The sequence below is a fragment of the Ixodes scapularis genome, unplaced genomic scaffold, assembly GCF_016920785.2.
Source record: "Ixodes scapularis isolate PalLabHiFi unplaced genomic scaffold, ASM1692078v2 PGA_scaffold2__306_contigs__length_199485367, whole genome shotgun sequence".
Lineage (NCBI taxonomy): Eukaryota > Metazoa > Arthropoda > Arachnida > Ixodida > Ixodidae > Ixodes > Ixodes scapularis.
In genome coordinates, this window is record NW_024609857.1 from 159077339 (window position 1) to 159083777 (window position 6439).

Sequence of the window (6439 nt, forward strand, 5' to 3'; positions counted from 1 at the left end):
TATCCATCCGCCAGGCGTAAAGTGGCGCAAACACAAATTCGAACTACGGGCACTACGGGCCACTACGCTGACTACGCTGGCTACGCTGGTCTGCTACGGCTAATAAATTTGAGAAATATTCTATTACTTTTATAATTATGTAATAATATATTTTAAGGATATTTTTACAGCACCATCAAGTGGTCGAAATATAAAAAAAAAAAATTTTAAGATCTTTTTTTTTTTTTTTTTTTTTTTTTTTTTACCGCAAAAATAAACTAGGCATCGCCGAACTCATTCTCTGCCCAAAGGTAGACGCCACAGTTTCAGCCCGTTCAGCCCGATCCTATACCTTATTCAAAAGTCATAAGTAATTTTCTGAAAATTTCAATGGGAAAATGGAGCCTATTTTTGACCGCCCCATTGAAATTTTCAGAAAATAACGTATAACTTTTGAATAAGATATCGGATCGGACTGAAACTTTGGCCTCTGGTAGGGGGGCTCGAGTGAGGGTGGGTGCAACTGCTAGATCGGGGATCACGGGCATGGAGAATAGAAGGGTAGGAGAGGGCATGACATCGGCCGCGTAGCCTCCACAAGCCATGCTCCCTTGACGCCTCGCCGCCTCGCCTCTTTCTCATTTTCCTCCTTACTCTCCTCACTTACCATGCCAACGTGACCACATCACGTGACCGTAGCTAGCCTTCGTCTTGCTATGGGGTACTAGAATATACCACAGTCTAGCCTTCGATGTGATAAAACCTACCGGACGGAGCGCGCGCAAGCGTGCAAAGAGCCCTTCTACAATCAACCATCCATCTCACACGTGACATGTCACGCGCACCAATCGCCAGACAGATCTAGGCTTCACCAATATTGCAACGTGCCCCCTCCTAGTACTTCTAACCTCTTTGATCACGGGAAATGGACGCCATTTAATTGCTAAATTTTGCTGGGGGTCTATGGGGCAAAGGGTCGTTTTTTTTCTTAACCCAGGTCATAAGAGCTAATTAAGGTGCTTGAATAATTTACACAAGGTATAAATGATTACGTTTCCATAGCCACCAGTTTTGTTGCGATAGGTTAAGTATTTTTTTAACGCGAAAATGGTAAATTCCGCCATCTTGAACGTTGCTGCTTGTCTGGCAACCCTGCTTAGCGAGAAGGAAGCGAGAGAGGCTGCGCCAAGGCGCTCGTTGCTTGCAATGGGAGGCGAGAGGAGGAAAGGCGCATGGACTTGGCATGGAGCAGCAGAGTTGCAACAGAGCGGGCGCCTGCTCTCGTGCAGGCAACATTGGCGCATACCCTTTCTCGAATCCTCTCCCTCAGGCGCCGCCATTAAATTGCAAAGGCTCTCCAGGTTTTGAGTTGCGCCCACCCTCACTAGAGCCTCCCTAGCTTCTGGTTGTGACCTCTAGCACTACCTTTGGGCGGAGAATGAGCGTTCCACAATGCCTAGTTTACTTTTGCGGTAAAAAAATAAAACTATTTTTTTTTTTTTAGCGACACTGTATACAAACTCTCTATACGCCTCGCAAATGGGCTCATTTTCGTCTTCTGCGCATGAGAAAGGAAGTAGCGGTGACGTCAGAACGCCAAACCCCGATTGGCTGATTGCGACCCCCTATCTCAGCGTCGTCTGCATGCTCCTTTGCAACGTCGTCACGTCGTCTGCTCGCAACATTGTCTGTGTCTGTCTTACCTTTCCTGGGACTTTCGAAAGTGCAGGTCTTTACGAGCGAGCTCGACTTCGCCTTTCAGAGAGGGCAGACGAAATAACTCGAGCGGTGTTTTTGTCTAACAACTAGCAGACGCGCATCAAGGAGGGAAGTCAAAGGACTCACTGGCGAGGTATCCCGAGGCGCCGAGGTTTGTTTGCTAAAAACCGAGAGGTGAGCGTGTTAGTGTCCGCAAGTTCCCTCCCAAATACTTTTTCCCTCCTTTCGTGTGCGGCGAGACCCCTCATTCTTTAACGGCGTCGGTGGGTTGACGCAGTTAACGTCGTCTGCTTTACGTCTGCTAGTCAAAGCGATGGCAGTTTTACCTTTCCTGCGTCTGTCGGAGATTCACCGCTTTTTCACCGGCGAGAGTCACCGTTGCCTCGGGAAACAAGGAGATAACAAGAGGAGAAAATTGACATCTTAATCTAAAATTTAGGTCAGCGTTATCAAAGTATAATACTGGAAGGGTTCACAAGGGTCGCGCGGGCATATTCTATTTGGCGCGCTAGCCGCTCGTGGGCAGACGGTCGCCGAGCCGGAGTGCCTGCTAAGCCTAGCTGCCGAACTCGTTTGGTCGCGTTCGGTGGAATCGTGGCCGTTGAAGCTTTTCCCGGGTGTTTGTGGATCCAGCGTTCTTGTTCGTCGTGGTCTGTTTCAAGTACTTTTTACTTTTTTCTTGCTGCTTGAAGTCGGGACGCGTGAGAAGCGCACGTAGAAAAATAAACGTCCGTGGGTCGTCGCGACCCACGGACGTTGGACGCTGTCGGCCATGCTGATTTGATCGTAAGAAGTGCGTAAGACAGCTTCGGAGCTGTCGTAGGTTTTCGTCGTAACCTGCGCAAAACTTACGAAAATTTCGTTTCGTGAATATGAATTTGTTCTTAAGTTTTGTCTTACTCACATTTTTGGCGTAAGATCGTTTCGTGAATCTGGCCTCTGCACTTCCGAAAGTCGCAGGAAAGGTAAGACAGACGCAGACGACGTTGCAAAGGAGCAGACGACGCTCAAATAGGGGGTCGCGATCATCCAATCAGGGCTCGGCGTTCTGACGTCACCGCTACCCCCTGCGCAAGAAGCAGACGAACTTGCCCTCCGGATTGAGCGGTACCTTGCGTCACCTAGCGTAATATAACTGCGGCATCACCGGAAACTGCCCAACCTGAAAAAGTGATTCACAAAAAAAGAAGAAAAAAAACAACTATAACTTTCATTTGTGCCGGCAAATTTACCTTTTGCTGGCCCCCGTCTCTAAAAGGGCTAGATACGGCCAGAGGGTACGGCCAACTAACCAACGCCGGCATTGCGGACTAAGTGAAAATGGTTACCGCACATTTCATCGAATGCAGTTTCATTGAATAAGTGGACACTTCATCGAACGCCGTTTCATCGAATAAGTGGACATTTCATCGAAAGCCGATTCATTGAATGCCGTTTCATTAAACCACTTGATGCCGTTTCGTCGAATTTCCTTTTACTGAATTTCGGAGTAGTACAATACTTTTTACATAATTTATTATTGCTTTTGAAATAGTTTTGACACCACTCTAAATTCATCAGAAATGGAATTACTGATGAATTTAGAGTGGTAGACGCAAGACGCATCTCCCCTCTTCGTTGATTTATTGTAACTGGCAGAACCGTGGATCTCTCGGATGTGTTCAATATCCGGCAGGTCCATGGTTCTGTCGCTAACAATAAATTAACAAGAGGGGAGACACGCTTTTTCTTTTTCCCATATCATGGGACACGGAGACAGATCACTGCTTAAAGGACGGCTTCGTCTTGAAGCAGAATAGGTATCTTCAAGGACAAGATACATACGCCCTTGAACGGACGCGCGTTTATCACTGCACCCGATGATCACAGCTTTAAAAAGTGTTGTCAGTGTTTCCGTTTCTTACTGGCCACATTAACAGATGTCATCATTCACTAAAAAAAAGAATAGAAGGCGACAGAAAAGGTTCTTCCTTTTATATAAGTTTATAAATTATAATAAATATTAAAACACTGCTAGCTTCCCGGCACCAAAAAGAAAAAAATATATCATAGATGTAGAATTCCTACTGCTCAAGTAGGCGGCGTTCGATGAAACGGCAGTCAATGAAACGGCGTTCGATGAAACGGCGTTCGATGAAACTGCGTTCGATGAAACGGCTTCGATAAAACGGTGTTCGATGAAACAGCGTTCATCGAAATGTTAGGTCCCATGTGAAAATAGTTTTTTTTCTTTTACAACCTTTACAGCGGAGCTGTTTATGGCTAGGGTTCCGTAGATTTTTCGTGTGCGTGATCAAAAACTCTACGCAATTGTGCCGCACCCACGCGCCGGCGTCTGCAACACTAACTGTTCTAAAGCAAAAGCCTAAAACAAATGGCATCTTGCATGCGTGTTCGTCAACGCTTTATTTTGGTTTGGGTCCGGACATTTCATTGAACGCCGCTTCATCGAACACCATTTCATCGAAGCCATTTCATCGAACGTAGTTTTATCGAACACCGTTTCATTAAACATCATTTCATTGAAGCCGTTTCATCAAACGCCGCCTACTTGAGCAGTAAAAACTCCACATCTAGGCTATATTTTTCTTTTTAGCACCGGGAGGATAGCAGTGTTTTAATATTTATTATAATTTGTAGACTTAGACATACAGTAAAACCTCGTTATAACAAAATGGGATATAACAAACTAATGGATATAACAAAGCAATCATAATTCCCCTTGCTTGCTAATAGTATGGAGAAATGGACATTGGCTATAACAAACTAATGGTTATAACGAAATAACTACGACCGCTCCTTCAACTTTGTTATAACGAGGTTTTACTGTATATATGTAGGAAGAAACCTTTTTTGTCACCTTCTACTGTAAAACCCTTTATTTTCGCAGCCCCTATTTTTCGCGAATCGGTCACAGATGACATAATCGCGACCACTAAATTTCGCGAATTCCAGACGCCTGCATTGAAAATCTTAAGGACCGAAATTTTCGCGCGCCCTTAAATTTCGCGAATTCTTCAATTCGCGAAATTAGCGAAAATTGAGGGCTCGCGAATATTAAGGGTTTTACAGTATTGTTTTTTTTTGGTAAATGTTGACCTCTGTTATGTGGCCAGTAAGAAACGGGAACACTGACGACACTTTTCAAAGCAGTGATCATCAGGTGCAGTGGTGAACGCACGTCCGTTCAAGGGCGTAAATATCTTCGTCCTTGAAGCAGTGATCTGTTTCCGTGTCCCGTGTTACGGGGGAAAAAAAAAAAGATGTCTCCCCTCTTCGCTAATTTATTGTAACCAACAGAACTATGGACCTGTCGGATATTCGACGTACAGTATATATACTGCATGTCGTGGATCCGACAGGTCCAGTTCTGTCGGTTACAATAAATTAACGAAGAGGAAAGTAAGAACAAATATGTTCTTAAAAAGAAAGCTATTCTCCTAGGATAAAATGAAAGCACAGGTAAATCGACAAATACAAAATAAAAAAAGGCGCTGCAGAGAATAGCCGTTTCCCTCTTAAGAAAGTGCCTTTCACGCGTGCATAAATAGAGGGATAAGGTGGGAAAAGGCTGAGAACAGCCGCCTACCTCGCCAGAAAAGAATAAGTCGCGCATGCACTCAAGCTTTGATATGATAGCTACCCTCTATGATTCAGTAGCCAACGTTTAGGTGGACAAAAAATTGACCGGTTAGTAAATCTATTTCTAGAGAATTTAGAGCGGCGTCAAAACTATTTCAAAAGCGATAGTATGTAAGAAGTATTGTATTACTCCAAAATTCAGTAAAAGGAAATTCGATGAAACGGCGTCAAGTGATTTAATGAGACGGCGTTTGATGAATTGCCGTTCGATAAATGTCCACTTATTCAATGGAACGGCATTCGATGAAATGGCGTTCGATGAAATGTCCGGTACCCATTTTGGTTATTTACATTTAATCTTTTATACGGGGAAGGTGTGCGCGTGCGGCGTGTGGAACACCATCCCTGCAATCTCCTTGAAGCTTGGGTTGCGTTCTCCATTTTCAATTTCACTTCTCTCGTCGTAATGGCGAGGCCGCATATAATCCAGACTCCCGAAGAGCAACGCGCCTACGAAGAGCAATGGCGGGAGCGGCAACGAGAATGTCAGCGGCAGCGGCGGGCGGCATGTGTGTGCGTACCTTTCATCACGATGACCACCGATCAAGACAATAATGAATTCTGTCACGTATGTGTTGTGTGCTAAACAGCTCTGCTGGTCATCTACCTTCACAGAGTGGAATGGCTCCCAATTTTTATTACCTCAACACACCAGATTTATTACGTTCCCCGTCAAAATGTTTCATATGCTTCCCACCGTGGTCAATGCACTGTTCTCCAACATCGAGACCATCTGTGTTGGTCTCTGATCCTGTTCCCGAGAGCTTTTGCCCCTTTAATCCCCCAGCCAATTCTTTAACCATTCATAAGCTCCATTAATTAAAATCTAATTCAGACCACTAGGAGTGGGTATAGACATTTCATCGGACACTTCATTAAAGCAGTTTCAATGAACGTTGTTTCATTGAACGCTATTTCGTCGAATACATTTTCATTTACCAAGCTTTTTTTTTTTCTTTATTAAAGCCACCCGATTGAACGGTGTATGAATCCTGGTTCTAGAAATTAGGTTTTTTTTTGTTTTTGTTTTTTCATCGGAGCGGGAAACTAACAGTAAGAAGCTTTTTCTTCACTTGCTTCTTCCATTTTTCTTCCATAG